The sequence below is a fragment of the Girardinichthys multiradiatus genome, chromosome 22 (genome assembly GCF_021462225.1).
Source record: "Girardinichthys multiradiatus isolate DD_20200921_A chromosome 22, DD_fGirMul_XY1, whole genome shotgun sequence".
In the NCBI taxonomy this organism is placed as follows: domain Eukaryota; kingdom Metazoa; phylum Chordata; class Actinopteri; order Cyprinodontiformes; family Goodeidae; genus Girardinichthys; species Girardinichthys multiradiatus.
Genome location: NC_061814.1, coordinates 16,272,492 through 16,291,771, shown reverse-complemented (window position 1 = coordinate 16,291,771; position 19,280 = coordinate 16,272,492). Strand labels below are relative to the sequence as shown.

The window sequence follows — 19,280 nt, the reverse complement described above, 5'->3', positions numbered from 1 at the left end:
TGATGCTGTCATAGATTTGAAAAAGTAATCAGAACCTGATCTGCCGATTCTGATTTTGACCAATTCTGATTTTTATTTAAGGACTATAGGAAGAACATGCTCCAGTTTCTATGACGGAGGTAGTAGTTTCAAATCCAACAGAAAACTAAGGAATAACTGTAATAACAGTGTATCTCTGTTTTATAAAATAACAAGAATCAAAGTTGAGTTTAAACAAAGAAAACAAGTCACCCTCTTTACTTTAAAATTTCTAAACAGAAAACACTTATTTTTCTTCATTTTTACTGTTTTACCACTGGGGAAACATGCATGTTCCAAATAGCCTCTAGAAATGTTCTTTCGCACCCCCTACTACTCTGTTTTTTTTTTTTTTCCTCTTTGCTTCATTCTTCTGAAAACACATTAAATCATGTTTCCTATTACGCCGAATATGCCCTGAGAAATAAGTCTGAGTTGATAATGAGGGACCCTTCTTTGAGGAAATACACACAGCAACTTTGATCTAGAATGGCATGTAATTCCTTGCCTGACCCAATTCCCAATCTCCTGATAAGATGTTTTTTCCCCTCTCCCTCCTTTGCTCCAACCTTCCTGCAGAACTCACTTAAATGGGAACTTGTCCCATTAAAGACACATTTAAGAACTAACATGTCATCCATTTCACTCTGCAGGAGAAGGATATGTGAGGTTGAAAACGCTGTCGGTTTCAGCCTGAGCCAAAGACGCTCCCAGTGTATTCCTCCTTCTCCCTCTGTCACCGACAGCATCTGAGATCCCTGATCACAGCTGCTCAATCGCGTTTGAGTTGGACAAATGAGAGTGGCCATCATAGCAGATAAAGTATCATCACCTGGGTGTAGCAGCTTTTTAAACCTGTTTAAGCAGGGGGAGGTCGGACACAGAGGAGCTTATAGGTTGTTTGTTTAGTCTAAAGGCAGCTGTATTTCTGCAACCAAAGATAGTTGATTAAATTTGCTCCCTGTGGTATTTGCACATTCTGTTCTGTTCTGTTTTCTTTTTTTTTTTCTGGCTCTCAGAATTTACTGAGCTATAAGTGGATTGACCCCCAAAAACCCAGCAGAAGCCTTTCATTAGTCAGGATATAGTCGGAGACCAGACTGCAAACAGCGTTTAGGGCCAATCCATCAATGCATAAAATTAGATTGTCAAGGCAAAACGTGTCCTAGTCTAACATGCCAAGAGTTACAGGTTTAAAGGGCAAATGCATTGCTTTTGGAATGAGGATCTGTTAAAAGGTTATAAGCAGTAAATATCTTACTTGCAGTAGATTTCTTGGTGTCTTTGTTTGGGTAAATCCAGATTAGAAGCTACTGGAAGCTGAATCTATCCTAGTACGAGAGGTGCTTCAATCCCAAAACTAGCATGGTGTTTGCACAAATGTTTGTTTATGAACCACTAAACGAGAGCTGCACAATATATCAAATTGTAATCAGTGTGTGCATCAGCACATCAGAAGGAACTGCTTAGGTGCAATAGAATGTAATATTTCTAGTGTCATGCACTCACTCTGTGCAAATTTGTAATATATTTGGCTAATTGAAAGGATTCAAACAAGCTTTAATGTCCACTCCAGGAGTATTTGTTGAGGGACTGCGATGCTTGAGCTCATGTAGACTAGTGAGGGCATTTTGAAATTGTAAAGATACAAAAGTGTATTGAAAATGAGGGGTTACTCATATGGTTCTCACAATTTTCAGCAATAGCATTGCAGTAAATATTTTCCAGTTATCGTGCAGCTTGACACTAAACTGCCATTTTAGCATTTTAAAAAGTTGTGCATTCAAAACTGCCAGAATTGTCCATTACACCATTCCAATGATTTAAATTAGCATTTATTCTGTTGGTTAATTTTGTTGTGGGCACCTCCTCCAACTTCCTTTATAGTGTAAATAATCATGGTTTACATGTACATAACTAGGCTCATAACATAACATTTACACAAACCGCTATGTTTGTTTGAGATTGCTGTTGTTTTTAAACCGGAGAAGTCCACTTTACAACTCTGGAACCTGTTAGCTTCATCCTCCACTACCTACCAGTCTGGAGTTATACTATGTGAAGATTCCAAGAGAGTTATCAGGTAAGACATTACCTGCTAGCAACCCTTTAACAGAACCTAACTTTAAAAATCCTCTACTCTTCCTTTAAGTTAACTTCTTCTTGATCATTCTGAGAAGCAGCAAAGTAGTTTTGTCTCCGGCACTATAGAGACTCTCTGGAGCTCATTTGTTACAACGATCCTGTTTTGTCTTCCCTTTTTCTATACTCAAAAGGACCAATTTAGGTTTTTGACAAGGAAGCCCTCTGAATAAATCCTTCATGTATTACAGGGCCTATTAGACGCAAACTTTTCAATTTGGCTATCAATAAGACAGGCAGCCTTTCCTGGCTCACTGCCAGGCACATTAGAGCTGCAAGCAATGGTTGCTTGGAAGCTGAGCCTGCTAGGGGGAAAGAATGTTTAATGTAATAGAATCACATAAATCAACCAGAGGAAAGCGCTTGTGTTGTTTTTGTATCCTCTCTTCTTTTGTTTATCTGACATTTATTATAAGGGAGGGTGTGTTTTTGAAAATGTTGGGTAGCCCACCCCACTCCTTCAGCTAACACAGACAACATTAAAAACATCTGGGTTGAAACTGTAATGTGGGAATAAAAATTTTTCTCTTGTATTTAACGAGCATATACAGCTTCGCGTTAGGGTCCTTAATCCTTGTGCTTCACAGTTGAATTAATCGAGGTGAAAATTGTATAAACTGTTCCCTGTTTTTCCCCTTGCCCCACCCTGCTGAAATGAATGGGACACTTTTATGCTTTACTATAATTAAGAACAGGAGCCAGCATGCATTGAGGAGTGTTTCTCACTATTTGCTTTCGGTTTTCTTTTACAGTTTCACTGCAAAGTTTCCTCTGGGTGTACTCTTTATGTGGCACTGACTCTCTTGGAACAATTAGGAATATGAATGTAAAAGCCACTTATCTGTCAGAGTCACTTTGGTTATGTTGTGCATTTCTTTAAGTTGGTCGCCTCTATACAGGACGGCAGATGAGATTAGTTTGAATTCCAGGCGAGTCGAGCTGATGTCCTAAGCACACAGCAGCTCTCACCTGACCATCTGTAAGCTCCAAGCAGTCAACCACAGCCACATTTAAAAACAAAACAAGTCACTGCTTCTCCCTCAGGTTCCCCCTTCTGACAAACCCGTCTCCAGGTTGTTTGTTTTGAATTGTTCGCTTCAATTCTTTTCTTTTTTTTCTCCGTTTTGGTATTCCGGTAGACAAAACATGAGACCTCTCGCTGGACAGAAACCCCAAACAAAGTTGGTTAAAATTTTAAGCATCGTGGAGAAATTAAGAATGTTTGCAACATTGTGTGTTTACGAAAAAGAAGTGGAACATGCTGCTGAGAAGTTCATGGGAAAACTTATATAACTGAAAAGAGTTGCCGCCACATTGGTAGTGTGGAAAAATGTTTTTTTTCATGGCTGCTTGCGGTTCACTGAATAATCAAGGGAAACAGTTACTGATATATTATGACCTCAATAACAGTAGTGTGGTGAATATGCTGCCACAGGCATGTCTTGTCAGTGCACCCCTTTGCAAAAATAAATAAAAAAAATCTTTAATATGAGTTATTATTAAATTGTAGCAGCATGTCACACTGAAACATTTGAGAAAAAAAGCAATGTTTGAGTGCATTTAATTAGAGGTAAAAATTTTAAGGAATAGTTTTTTTTAGAAAATCAGTGCCACTCGTGCAGCCATTATCTACTTATCCCTGAAGGGTTTGCATTTAGGCCTGGTGCCTGTCATTGGGCGAGAGGCATGCTACACCCTGGACAGGTCGCCAGTCCATCACAGGGCAACATAGAGACACACAACCATGCACACACACACTGATACCTTAGAGCAATTTAAGAAATAATTATCCTAACAGTTTCCGGCTTTTTCTGATGTTAGGAAGCCGACAACTGTTGAATACCAGGAGAGAACCCATGCATGCATGTGGAGAACATGTAAACTCCACACAGAAAGACCTCAGGCTAGAAATTTAAATCCAGGACATTCTTGCAACAAGGCAATGCTAATACTGCTGCTCCACCCCTAACAATTCCTTCAAAATAAATAGAACAGAACCATGTTTTAAAGGTTCCTCTTTAGTCATCCCTGGTTTCTTGCTTTCCCTGGGGTAAAACTAGGATGTGACGCAAAGTCTCATTCCAGTTAGATACAGGCAATCATGCCATTCAAGCAAGGCAGATGTGTGTCAATTGTCACAAGTCAGGAAATAATTAAGAATAGAAAAAAGGCACTTGGATAACCATGCAGAAATCTTCAATCTTCGCAATAATTGAAATGTTTAAAACCTACCTTTCTGTTTGTCATGTTTTTTTTTTATTTAGTAGCATTGCTTTATTATTTGTTTTAATATACTTCTCTTTGTCTATTTTACGTTTATTTTATCCAGTTTTGTATAGCACCCTACACAATTACTGATACCCCTGATAAAAATGTGTAAAAAAAAAAAGGAATTCATATTTTACTGCATTATTCTCACACTGACAATTTTGGACCCAACTTTTAACGTGAGAGTATATTTTCAGTTGGGAGGAGAAAATCTATGATTATTGGTAGTCTACCCCTAAACAGAAATGTAACTGAAATATTTATTTTTAATTTACAGTATCCTTTTCAAAACTATAAATTAGTTATTCATAACATTAATTAGTTATTTTGATTATTAATGCATGACATCCTGTTTTCCTGGGGTATAAATAGTGTGATGCAGAGGCCCATTCCTCTTAGACACTTATAACCTTGAAAGACAAGAGAACACGCTAGAAGATAGGTAGAAGAAAATATTTACCCCCCTTAACTTGCCCAAACCTGCATTTAGGGAAAAAAAGTTTAAAACAACTGAAGCATTTGATTTTCTGGGGGTTTACCCAGTCTTCATAACAATGAGTTTATTTACAGCCTTTTGTGCACAGTTTTACAGGGGTAACACTACTTGTTTTTCTCTCAATGCTGGTATCCACACCCTGGTGTTAGTGTAGCTCTATACCTGGAAAAATACCCCACAATTTAAAAAACAATGTTGTAAACTGAGTGTGGGGGGGTGGGGGTTGTAATCTGAATAGTGATTTTCTGTGTGCTTTCTGGGCTACATGCTCTTTCACAAGATAAGAACATGCAGATCCTGAAACCAAAACTATACATGCAAAGATGCTAAAAGCAAGGATTCTATTTTGGTCCAGTTCTCGTACTGGACCATATTCTGCAGAGCATGCTTAAAAAGTATGACTCTGGAAGACATCTGAAGAAGGGTCAGCCCTAAAAAAACATCTGACAGTCACATCTTCGAATAACAGAGAAAGAAAAATCAAAGGCGAGACGTGCCGCTAGTGATGCATTATCATTCAGTTTACTTTCTTCTGTTTGTTAAGTATCTCATAGCTCACTGAGAGTCACCTTGTTACTGCTAAAGTAGTAATGCAAGTCAGATTGTTTCTTTATTAGAGATGCACCAATCAGGCCTTTTCTGGCTATTATCATTTTCCAGTTTTCTTTGCGGTCTGACCTGCCGATTCAGATTTTCTTTAAGGAACTGAAACACCTAAAAGACAAGAAAATGGGCTGCAAGTTCCTTTCATAGAGATTGTTTGAATCTAAAAGAAAATGAAGGAACTACAAGATTCACGTCTGCTTCTAATAAACGAAAGTGCATCAAAGTTCATATTGTAAGTTTATACATTTGAAGTCCAGGAATAATGAGTCCTTGCATTTAATGGATGGGGAAGTATTCATTACTCGGTATTTAAAGTCAATAAAGGGTAAAGTAGCTGATCCTGATCTTTGATTGATTGGTGTATCTGTATTCTTAAGACAAGCTGTATACCTAAAGAGATCAGTTTATTTATTATGTTATTTGTTGTCTTTTTTTTTTGTCTGGTTCTACCATTGCGTTTAGGATCCTCTTTTATTCCAGTATAATTTTCAGAAAATAAATATTATAAGAAAATGAGTGTAAATCAGCTGAAATCAAAGGAAAAACTTTAAAACACCATAAAAAAGCTGGGAAAGCCCTGATCAGGACCACATTAAAATATTACAACACAGTTTTACTTATGGAAAGAACATATGAAGAAATAGGAGATGACAAAATACTTTATTGTAATTAAACATTCTACACTAAGGTTTTAACATGTAGGCATTTTACGCTTGTAGGGCGTTTTGTTTATTTAAAATTTTTAATAATATATGGTTTATAGTCCTAGAACATACAGAAATGAAAGAAACATTTATTTTTCTTTATTTTGATGGTGATTTTATTTTGATGTCTAGCTTTTGGATGGTCTCCGAAGGGCAGGGTGTGTGTTATTGAGAGCACAGCTTGCTGCTGATATAATGAGCAGGGGGGAGGCGAGGCGGCATGTGTGACTGATGCGATGTCGATGACTGATGGCCCTCTGAGTCATTTACAAACACAATATGCTATTTTAATGCAGATCAATTGAACGAATCTGAAATATTATTCCAGTTTTACTCAGTCTGAACTGAATAAACCGGAGCATTTGTGCTTGTGTAATCACGTCGCTTTGTTTCACTACAGAGTGCCACTGATTTATCGACGCTGCGCCCATCGCCGTGATTAATGCATTTTTGTTTACTGCGCTGGCTTGGTTGCAATTAGCGAAATGTTCCAGCACATTCTGTTTCATCCAAGGCCGTGTAGTCATTCACAGATTGTATGAGCACTGAATCATGCAAATCCCAGGAACATATTATATTGTTTCATGTAATTCTCCCTCAATGCCCACAGATCTTTTTTCTGTGATGTCACTGACAGGTGCCGTTGCCCCCCATCCACTCCCATTTAATGTTTTTATTTGGTCAGGTTTCAACAACATGAAACCAATAGCTGAATTGGAGCTGCTTATATTCCCCCCCTTCACTCTGTCATTGGAAAGTGAGAAAGAGAAGAAAAGGGTGAATCGGAGATGTGTTATATATTATAAGAAGAGACTAAATGGAAACACGGTAGCCTCAGAGATCAATACAGAGCATGAAGTAGAGAGCCAGTGGAACAGAGGAAGAATACCAATCAAGATCTGACCCTTTTTTGCTTCAATTCTCCTTTTTTTTTTTACGTGAATGAAAAGCTGTCTTTAAAGCTTCTTTTTTGTGTTACCGCTGAAGTAAAAGCTAAAATAAAGATCTCTGAAGTATTTGTCTCCTTACAGATTTCTTTTGTTAAGGCTGTTGTCACACTTAAATGGTTCAGATAATAATTTTTTTATTATCAGACAAAATGAACCGAGTAGATACAAAAATCAGTTTTGAAATTATGATTTTATTTATTAAACAAGAGAAAACATTCCGAACCAGCCCGGCCCTGTGGGTAAACGTAATTAGCGCCACTCAGTGTTTTTTCCAACACCTGAGTTAAATTTCATGAGCCACATCCAGGCCTGATTACTGCCTGTCCAGTAAGATCAATAAATCATTTAAACAGTACCTTTTTGACAACAAGAAGCAGCCTAAAAGATCTCAAAAACCAACACATCATTTGGCAAAAAACTAAAAAGGAAGTCTTGGAAGTGGCCTAGTCAAAGTCTGAACTTAAACTCAATTGAGATGCTGGGGCATGACCTTAAAACTGCTTATTAAAATAGTAAAGGTTATCATTGTCTGATATTAAAATAAGTTTCATAATCTGACATATAAATAAAAATCTGTTGGGGTATACACTTTTTTTTTACAGCGCTGTAAGAACCAAATATGAAAGTGGCATCATTGGCCGTGAGTTTTACATTGCCCTGCTATTTCTCTCCAGCCCCACTAAAGCAGCAGGGGGAATCCAGTAAATTCCTTGGCCGAGAAGATAATGTTGAAATGTTGACAACAGCAAAATTGAGCCGAATGAGTGATTTAAGGACTACAGCGGGTGACAGAGAGCATGGGAGAAATGGTTTTCAGCTTTTTCCTGTGCTGGGGTGATCTTGTCGGGGCTTGTGGGCAGTGGGAATATTTTTAAACATAAAATGACACAGTTTGGATGAATCAAGTTGGATTTTTTTTAATTAGCCAGCAAGGACTTGCTTTTAAATGTCAGCAGCTCCATATTACCAGTAGATTTTGTCCTAAATTTCAAATGCGACAGAGGTTTTAGAGCAGATGATCTCAGATATGCAGTAGCAGATAAACTCTCTTGAAATATTCCGGTTCTGAAATTTAATGATATCACTAATGTTTTATCTAATCATCTAATGTAGCTTTTCATTCAGCAGAGCTTCTGTTTTAACCCCAGCTAATGGGTTTCATGTCGCCTGTCGCATTTCTGAGATTTTGATTATGACGAGTAATTCGTCATGCTTGTTATGAAAGAGAAATTATTCCTTTGGTGTAATTAGCAAAAATATTTAATTCTCTTCGGTGTCATATAGAATCGGAGCATGTTCTCATTATTTCCACTCACATTGCACTATGACTACAGTCACTTAATCAAAGGAGGAATTGGCTGGCTTCAACATTTCCCTCATTGAGTATCAGATTCATCTTATGTGGTTAAATAGCATTTTTGCCATACTTATGATCCAGACTTTTGCACACGTGTTGCAGCCAGCAGCTTTTTACTATGTTGGAGTAGACTAAGATCCTTATGTTAGTGTCTCCTGACAGCAGACATAACTAATGACTTTAGCAGGCTGAGGTGGACCGCTGCCCTGTCGCGTACAGAGAGGGAAATAATTTTATTTGAGTGTGTCTTTGCAGGAATGGAATGCATGTTATCTACGATCCCACTAACTCATAAATATATACCTTCCCTCTGCTTTAAAGTAACATGAACAAGCTAAAATATAATTTGCCCTTAATGTTCAGGATTTTAGTTGTGAGATATATAGATATCTATATCTATATATTTATAGATAGATATAGAGTACAGACCAAAAGTTTGGACACACCTTCTCATTCAAAGAGTTTTCTTTATTTTCATGACTATGAATATTGTAGCTTCACACTGAAGGCATCAAAACTATGAATTAACACATATGGAATTATATACTGAACAACAAAGTGTGAAACAACTGAAAATATGTCTTATATTCTAGGTTCTTCAAAGTAGGCACCTTTTGCTTTGATTACTGCTCCACACACTCTTGGCATTCTGTTGATGACCTTCAAGAGGTAGTCACCTGAAATGGTTTTCCAACAGTCTTGAAGGAGTTCCCAGAGATGCTTAGCACTTGTTGGCCCTTTTGCCTTCACTCTGCGGTCCAGCTCACCCCAAACCATCTCGATTGGGTTCAGGTCCGGTGACTGTGGAGGCCAGGTCATCTGGCGCAGCACCCCATCACTCTCCTTCTTGGTCAAATAGCCCTTACACAGCCTGAAGGTGTGTTTGGGGTCATTGTCCTGTTGAAAAATAAATGATGGTCCAACTAAATGCAAACCGGATGGAATAGCGTGCCGCTGCAAGATGCTGTGGTAGCCATGCTGGTTCAGTATGCCTTCAATTTTGAATAAATCCCCAACAGTGTCACCAGCAAAGCACCCCCACACCATCACACCTCCTCCTCCATGCTTCACGGTGGGAACCAGGCATGTAGAGTCCATCCGTTCACCTCTTCTGCACCGCACAAATACACGGTGGTTGGAACCAAAGATCTCAAACTTGGACTCATCAGACCAAAGCACAGATTTCCACTGGTCTAATGTCCATTCCTTGTGTTCTTTAGCCCAAACAAGTCTCTTCTGCTTGTTGCCTGTCCTCAGCAGTGGTTTCCTAGCAGCTATTTTACCACGAAGGCCTGATTCACACAGTCTCCTCTTAACAGTTGTTCTAGAGATGTGTCTGCTGCTAGAACTCTGTGTGGCATTGACCTGTTCTCTAATCTGAGCTGCTGTTAACCTGCGATTTCTGAGGCTGGTGACTCAGATGAACTTATCGTCCGCAGCAGAGGTGACTCTTGGTCTTCCTTTCCTGGGACTACCTCTTGAAGCTCATCAACAGAATACCAAGAGTGTGCGTAGCAGTAATCAGAGCAAAAGGTGGCTACTTTGAACAACCTAGAATAAGACCTATTTTCAGTTGTTTCACACTTTTTTGTTCCACATGTGTTAATTCATAGTTTTGATGCCTTCAGTGTGAAGCTACAATATTCATAGTCATGAAAATAAAGAAAACTCTTTAAATGAGAAGGTGTGCCCAAACATTTGGTCTGTACTGTGTGTATAGATTTATGTACATGTGTGTGTGTGTATATATATATATATATATATATATATATATATATATATACATATAAGTGGAGGAGTCTGCCTCTGGACTGGCAGACTGGGGTGGTGGTCTCCCTACATAAGAAGGGGGACCGGAGGGTGTGTTCCAACTACAGGGGGATCACACTCCTCAGCCTCCCTGGTAAGGCCTACGCCAGGGTATTGGAGAGGAGAGTCCGGCCGATAGTCGAACCCCGGCTTCAGGAGGAGCAGTGTGGTTTTCGTCCTGGCTATGGAACACTGGATCAGCTCTATACCCTCTACAGGGGGCTCGAGGGTTCATGGGAATCCGCCCAACTGGTCCACATGTGTTTTGTGGACCTGGAGAAAGCATTCGACTGTGTCCCTCGTGATGCCCTGTGGGGGGTGCTCCAGGAGTATGGAATTGGGTCCCTTTATTAGGGGCCATCTGGTCTCTGTACAAGCGGAGCAGGAGTTTGGTCCGCATTGCCGGCACTAAGTCGGACCTGTTCCCGGTGCATGTTGGACTCCAGCAGGGCTGCCCTTTGTCATCGGTCCTGTTCATAACTTTTATGGACAGGATTTCTAGGCGCAGCCAAGGGCTGGAGGGGGTCTGGTTTGGGGACCAGAGGATTTCGTCTCTTCTTTTTGCGGATGACGTGGTCCTGCTGGCCCCCTCTAGCCAAGACCTACAGCACGCACTGGGGCGGTTCGCAGCCGAGTGTGAAGCGGCTGGGATGAAGATCAGCTCCTCCAAATCCGAGGCCATGGTACTCGACCGGAAAAGGGTGGCTTGTCCTCTTCAGGTTGGAGGGGAGTTTCTGCCTCAAGTGGAGGAGTTTAAGTATCTTGGGGTCTTGTTCACGAGTGAGGGAAGAATGGAGCGGGAGATTGACAGACGGATCGGTGCGGCTACCACAGTAATGGGGGCGCTGTGCCGGTCCGTTGTGGTGAAGAGAGAGCTGAGCCGAAAAGTGAAGCTCTCGATTTACCGGTCGGTCTACGTTCCTACCCTCACCTATGGCCATAAACTTTGGGTCATGACCGAAAGAACGAGATCCCAGATACAAGCGCCTGAAATGAGCTTCCTCTGTAGGGTGGCCGGGCACTCCCTTAGAGATAGGGTGAGGAGCTCGGCCATCCGGGAGGGGCTCGGAGTAGAGCCGCTGTTCCTCCACATCGAGAGGAGCCAGTTGAGGTGGCTCGGGCATCTATACCGGATGCCTCCTGGACGCCTTCCTCGGGAGGTGTTCCAGGCATGTCCCACCGGAAGGAGGCCCAGGGAACGGCCCAGGACATGCTGGAGGGACTATGTCTCTTGGCTGGCCTGGGAACGCCTTGGGCTCCCCCCGGAGGAGCTGGAGGAGGTGTCTGGGGAGAGGGACGTCTGGGCGTCTCTCTGCTGAGTCTGCTGCCCCCGCGACCCGGTCCCGGATAAAGCGGAAGACAACGAGTACGAGTATATATGTGTATATATATATATGTGTGTGTATATATATGTATATATGTTTGTGTGTGTATATGTATATATATATATATATATATATATATATATATATATATGTTTGTATATATATATATATATATATATATATATATATATATATATATACATATATATGTTTGTGTATATTGTTGTAGTAGGCTGGGTAAGAAAATATGTTAATGTCAAAGGCAGAGGGTTCAGCTGCCAAAAAAACTTGGAGGCAAAATAAAATTTTGGAATATAAACAGGATGGAGAGAGTGAAGTTGCAGAAAGAAAGATCTACATTTCATCATGTTTTACATTAAAGCTTGCATTTGTTTTGCATTTCCTCTGTGTGATGGATTTCCATGTGTATTATTAGCAACTTTAAAATGTTTCCGAGTTGATTTTCATACTTTTGCGGAGATCAAAGACTGCCTGGAGGTCAGGAAATCTCTGCAATCAACTGGAGCAATATGTTATTTTAACCCATTGAATACCAGCCATTTGTTTAAAAAATGTCTTACCGGGGCAGTTGTATGACTCATAAAAAGAAAAGTATTTGAAATATTATTTATCTACATTGTAAATGACCCATTTGAATGCTTAAAAATACCATTGTGTCTTAACAATAAATGATGATGCTCATGTTGCATTAGACATGGAAGGTAAAATACATCATTGTATGGTTTTTATGTTCCCTCTAGTCCAAATGTCAGAAATGGTACATGTTCTCACTTTGTTCCCTCTTTTGAGTTTAAGTTAAGGTCAATCTACTCTAGCTGGTGCTATTCCTCATGGTTATTGTTGTTTGGGAGGTATTTTTGCTCCGGATAAAAGTTTTGCATGCTGACCACCTGATAACCGTCTTCCTGTCATCAGAGGTTCAACAGCTTTAATGTTAAGTTGAAACCTAATCCCTTCTCTGAGCCCTGTTGCACAAGCTGCACAGGTTTTCTGCTGCATTTAAGTATGCACACAACAAAATATGTTTCACTGATGCCCAACTCAACTGTGGAACGTTAGTAAAATCAGCCACATCTCGTCAGCTCAGGACGCAGCGGGACTCGTCTGCGCCTTCCTCACATCCTGATTACATTAATATAATTCACTTTTAACTTGGGCAGCTCATATCTTGGACATATCTCCAGATAAACAAAGTTCTGCTAAGAGACAAATAAAATGATAAATAAATGCTGTTTGTAGAACACTATATATAGTGACTGCGTCATTCACTGGTGCTCCAAACAATCTCTCAAATATAAATATCACTGAAGCACATTTTCTAAGTTTAAATTTTCTATGAACATTTAGTTGTATTCCTGTTTTCCTTGGGTATAAATATTACACAGTATACAGGCCCATTACTCCCAGCAACTAGCCACTACACTGGATGAGTACCCATATTCATTTTGCCACCAATTACAGGATGCTAAAGGAGATAAAACTGTTAGATATCTGCAGCAAAAAGGGGCATCTTGAGGCCACATATTTGCTATAGTAACCATTAGACCATGTTTATATTCCAACTGGTGATCCCAGGTCTTTTGGATCCTACCATCACAAACGTAAATATAAAATTACTCAACGTTGCTGGAAGTTTAACTGGAACTGTGTGCTTTTTGGAAATAAACACTCCAGGTTAGTCTCAACAAATGGATATGTTGGAAAGCACCTCATGTCCAAGTATGGTGGAGTATCTGTAATGCTGTGGGTCTGTTTTTCTTCCAAAGGCCCTGGGAAGCTTGTTAGTATTTGTGGCAATATAAACTGTAAAAATTTGGTATCCTCTGCCAACAACCTGAAATAGGTTGTCATTGGGTCTTTCAGCAAGATACTAGTGCAAAGCATGACGCCAAGAAAACATAAATGCTTCACCGGACAGATCAATCTTCTCCCATGGCCATCTCAGTTCCCTAACCTGAACTCTGTTGGAAACCTGTGAAGATTGTGCAAAAATGTATGGTCAAAGATCTCTCTCTCTTCATGCACCAACCATGTTAAAGGTGAAAAGTCAGTTCTGTCCTTTTGGCAAAGTGCGAAGTATTTACAGCAGGGGTGCTAGTAAATGTGCTACTGGTGGTCTTTTAAGAAGTACGTATTTCTTAACTCGAATAAAAAGGTGTGATTTTGCTGCTGCAAACACATATTTTTATTTATCTTTACCAGGGGTTGGAATACGTGTGGAGGTGTTTTTTATTTGCTTCAAAAATTGGTTTAATGAGTCATGACAGTCTTTAGACATTAAACTGCAAACCTTAGTGTTTTATTTAATGGTGAACGTCTTTATTTAACACAAAGTAGAAGAAAGAAATTATCATGAGGATTTTAGTTTAGAAATCAAGGTTTTCAAAGAATAATAATGAAAAAAGCATTTACAGAAGTATGCAAATACAACACTTCAAAATGGGCCACAGAGCTTTCATACACAGGTTCAATCATAGTCATAATCTTCATTAAAACAGGGTTGGCTAACATTGACGTTAACCTGACTTTTGTGAAGTGCCTTGAGACGACATGTGTTGTGAATTGGCGCTATATTAATAAACTGATTTGAATTGAAATTAGCGGTCAAGCAGCTGAAGGTAAGCAGTTTGTAGCTAAGAGTAAAGGAGAGAAATGGATAGGATCTGATTTCCAAAAAAAGAGGAATACTGTTTAAACTCCACTCAGAGAGGAAGAAGCCATTACTCCAGCAGCATCTTACAAGTCAGTTTACAGTTTGCAGATGCACTTAAGGACAAACACCTTAATTTTCAGAGACTTGTGGTCTGATAAAATGTTACTGAAGTGTTTGGCCATAATAACCATTAATAATTGGAGTAGAAGAAGGAAGTTGACAAGCCTGAGAACGCAATGCCAACTGTAAATTACAGGTTAGCATCATGATGTGTGGGTGTTTTACTGCCAGAGGGACTGGTGCACTTCACAGAACTGATGGAATCATGAGGAAGGAACATTACGTTGAAATATTGCTGCAACATCTCATGATTTGAGGCAGAAGGTGCAAAGCTTGGACACAAATATGTCCAAATAGATAATGGCCCTAAGCATAAGGCCAAATTAGTTAAAAAGTGACTTAAGGATAAAAAAAAGCCTAATCTCAGCCCCACAGACAAAACAGTATGTGAACCTGAGCTGACTCAGTTCCACCATTTCTGTCTGGAGGAATGGGCCAAACCTTAAGCAAACTACTGTCAGAAGCTTGTGAAAGGGTACCAAAAATGTTTGACCCAGGTCACACCTTATTTCTTACTTTTTGAAAATGTTTTTAAGAAATAATCTTGCTCATTTTTGTGGCATTTAGCACCTAGAAGTAATTTTGGTAACCCTAACCGACCCAAACCAGAAAACCTTTAGTCTGATTTCATGTCAGACAGTGAGAATACAAAAAGCTTGTGTGTCTTTTTAATGTAGTGTATATAAATATCTGCTGTCAACTGTACATTCATATTTATTTCATTGAATTGTTGATGTTTTTAGCCCAGTTCGAAATATGTTAGCAATTTACTTAGCAGTGTAGAAGCTGAATGGGCCCAATGTCAGCTGTCCTGTAGTTCATCATGACCCTTACACTGTTGTAGTTTATGAGGTCAGGAGCTTAACAACATGTTCTTCAAATAATGTGCCACACTACCACTGTTTGAGCAACATGCTACATTTACCTCTACAACATCACAGGTAGACAGGTGTGAAGAGAAAAAGAGATCCAGAGAGAGAAAACAAATTTCATAACACTCTGTAGTAACACAGCCTCACCCGAACAATCAGAAAGCTTTTTACAGATATGGCTGTCCACTATTTTGAAACGTCATGCTGCAAGAACAAAAGGACGTTGTAAATTGTACACACACTCAACGTACATTACATGCACAGGCACCCACATGCTGACATGCATACTTTACCAACGCCTTTGTACAGTTATTAATGCCCTGCGGCAAACTCTCCAAATTGAATCTAATCAAGAGAAATGCTGTGAGGGTCCTTGGGAGAAAGAGCAGGTCTGACGGTGACCGCTTACAATAAAATACGTGACATTTGGAAACAAAGCCGCTCTATACCTCTGAGCTGTAATTGCGTATGACAAATGTCGCAATCTCGGATAAATGTGTCTCTGCAGTGCAAGGTGTACGTGTATCTGTGCAAGAATGTGTGTGCTGATGCATCTGTAGGCTTTGTGGCACCTCCTTGGTTCAGGGTGTCTCTATATGTGTCTTTATGCAATGGTTTTAATCATTCTTTTGAAGTGGTCTTCATACCGAAGCACGGTGGAATAATTACACTGATTGTTGGGAATGCAGCTGCTGTAAATATGCTGTGAATGGTGTCCCTCCTGTCCTTTTCCTGCTGCACATTTCAGTGCTTTTTATGAGCCTCAGGCCTCAGAAAAGAACACAGAGAAGGAAAGAATATACTATTTGCAAATCTGTTAACACCCTGTGTCTTTAAAAAAGCAAAGCAGAAACTTGCTGATTAGCCATCCCTGAAAAATTAAGTTACCATGAGAAACACTCCTGAATGTCATGTCTAGGAGCTTTGTAAAAGCAGACAGGATTGTGAATAAATTATGTAAAACTGCACTTGAAACTGCCTGACTCCGCTTCATCAACTGTTGAACCATGCAGTCGACTTTGTACGGCAACAAAATATTACGACTTTCAGAGTGAACAGAATTCAAAATATGAGTATAGCTGAAACAACGCACAGGCAATCTGTGCAGTGAAATGGCTCACATGAAATCACTGTGCAGCAGTGGTTTTTGTTGTGATGTGTTGCTTTACCGCCATATTATTACAATGTGATAAGATTTGAGACATGCAAAGATAAACTGATATCACTGAATCCTGATATATGTAAACAGCTGTTTACAAACAGACAAGAATTTACCCAACCAAGACTACCTGCTTTCCATTTGTATTCCAGTTACGAAAGCAGCATCTTTTAGTTATTGACTGCAGCTAACAGCACAGGTAGTGACACAAGAGGCAAAGTGCAGTCAAACATCAATTGGTGTTACCTTTTTTATTAAATATCTACATTCAAGTGCACATCATTTATCCATTATACAAGCCAGTAAGGACCAATATTCAATCTAGTCATTAATAGATTTATACAAATTTTACTGTAATTATAAATAGTATTTTTTTATTTCCTTTATTTTGTTATTTGTTTATTTTTATTTGTATATATAAAAGTCGAGCAATAGTATTCACACTACAACATATCTCAAACGTTCTCAGGCGTGTTTTAGCGGGGTTCAGCAGTATATCTATGGCTCTTGCTTTTAACAAGGACTAAAGCTCAAATGTACAGTAAAAACGTAATAAATTTACTTATAGTTGTCAAATAAGCATGTTTATTGTACAGAATATTAGACCTTTTTGCTGTTCTACTCTTTATAGAGAAACACTAAGAGTATTACAAGTATGTTTTAACTGGTTGATCAGTCAGGCTGTCTATTCCACAAATCGGTATTCATTGATACCAGGCTCATGCCTAACCATTATGTATTGCTCCCTTTCCTTGGTGTTATGTACTACTTGGTATTGAGGTATTGGGTATTTAAGTAAGATCCAAATAAAAAGCATGAGATGGGATGGGAAGAATGAGTACGGTAGATTTAAGTGGGTCTCCTTAAGTTTATTAATGTCTGTTTCAAGGAATGGTTCAACTTAGCAGTAGATTTATACATGCACCTCAGCTAAGACTGGAAACTCTTATCATCCTGGTTTTTATTTCCACTTAGTTCCAGCTTTAGATGTTGCTGCATCCCCTTTATCTTTTTCATAGAAGTAAGAACTCAAAAGTCCCTATTAAAACAATTTGTATTAACAGGTTCATGGTTTTCTTCAGAAAGAAATCACCTTATAATACACTACCAGCATCTTCATATAGATGTAGAAAACTTCAGTCACTCTGGAACCTTCTTTGGCATCTGATCAGAAGGACTTTTATTTCTGTTTATATATCTGCAAATTCAGAATGCCATGACTAATGTGCAACAAAAAATCTCTCAATGTAGTAGTAATGCTTATCAGCTAATAAAACTTAGCAGATATGTAGACCAGAGTTGTGGACATGAGAAACGTACCACCTTATACTCGATCGAAGAGCCTCATTTATATGTCCTGCCATAAAATATGTTACTTAACTATTTACTGATGCCAGTAAATATTTTATTCACATGAAATGTATAGAATTTCTCTGATGTTAGGGATGTGTTCTGGTAATTAAAAATCCACCTTACTTTTAGTTTAAACATCAAAGTGTTGATGTTAGGATTTTTTTGAGTGAAACGTTCATCAATATGTCATAAATAAAATGACTAAAACAGTTTATCTGCATGTTTCTGCTATATATTATATAACATAACTTTTCTGTAGCAACATGGGACATCTCTATATCCTGCTTTTTATGTCACGTTTTTTTTTTTTTACATAGAATAATAAACTCCCAGTTGCAAGGCCTTTAACTTTACGGTATTTTTATAAGGCAGGGGATGGCAGCCCATCAGGCAGACCACCACTTTGGCCCAGACTGAAATATCTAAACAGCTATTTGGATGGACTGTTCGCAATTTTTAAAGACACAATTATGCCTCCTTGGGGATGAGCTGTGAAAACTGTTGTGATCCCTTCGTCTCTGCGCTTGGGTTTATGGCCAAATACCTTGAAAATTTAATAACGCTCCCCATCAGGCTCAGGCTGCTCTTTGCATTTAGTCCTTTTTAGGAAATTTGAGCAGCCTAACACCACCAGACGGATTCACCCACACTCCATTTTAGTCCTGTCATTGTAACTGTGTATTTGTGCCCTCAGTGTAACATTAACAGTATAATTGTCTATCGGATTATTCTCTTAACTTTTGTGAAGGTGTAGCTCGTTGGATCAGGCTGTACTTCCTGTCCTAAAGTTGGTTAAATACACAAAGACATTGCCAGTAAGCTACACCTGATTGTTTATTAGTCACATATACATGTCAGTGGGATATCGGTCTAATTACTTACCAATAATAGAGTTGGAGGTGGGCTGGCTTTAACAGAAGCACAATAGCCTGAGATAAACAGTGAGGGTTGATTATAGAGCGAGATATAAAAGAGTAATGTGCAGTCAGTGTTTGCTTTTTAGTGGTGTTGGTCAGTAAGCATAACCCACCACACACACAAACACACACACACACACAACGTGTTTGCACACACCCGCTCATTAAACTACTCTGAGGATTTCCCATCAAGAATGATCTTTTCACCAAACTGGTTGAACAAAATAGCAACGCTTTTTGAGCTGCTTTCACATTCCTCCCGTCCCAGAAAGCTCTGCACACCGTCATGCATTTCAAACACGCACCCAGACAATGAAATACTGTTTATTGACACACATGAAAAGGCGTTCTCTGAGACTACAAGAAAGGATGTGAAACTTTTGAGAAAGGTATTTAAAGTTACATTGATACAGCGTAGAAGGATCTCACTTCCTGAATGTGACTTCAAATAGTTGTGTGTGTAAAATAAGATAAGGTTGTTAGAAGTCAAGTTAGGGGGAATCTTGGGTC

The 19,280-nt window shown here is 39.2% G+C and overlaps 1 protein-coding gene across 1 annotated transcript in view; it reads left to right on the top strand.

Annotated features, from left to right (window-relative positions):
* arid5b (AT-rich interaction domain 5B) overlaps positions 1 to 19,280 on the top strand; it is a 107,682-nt gene that overhangs the window by 29,846 nt on the left and 58,556 nt on the right. The window lies entirely within an intron of this gene.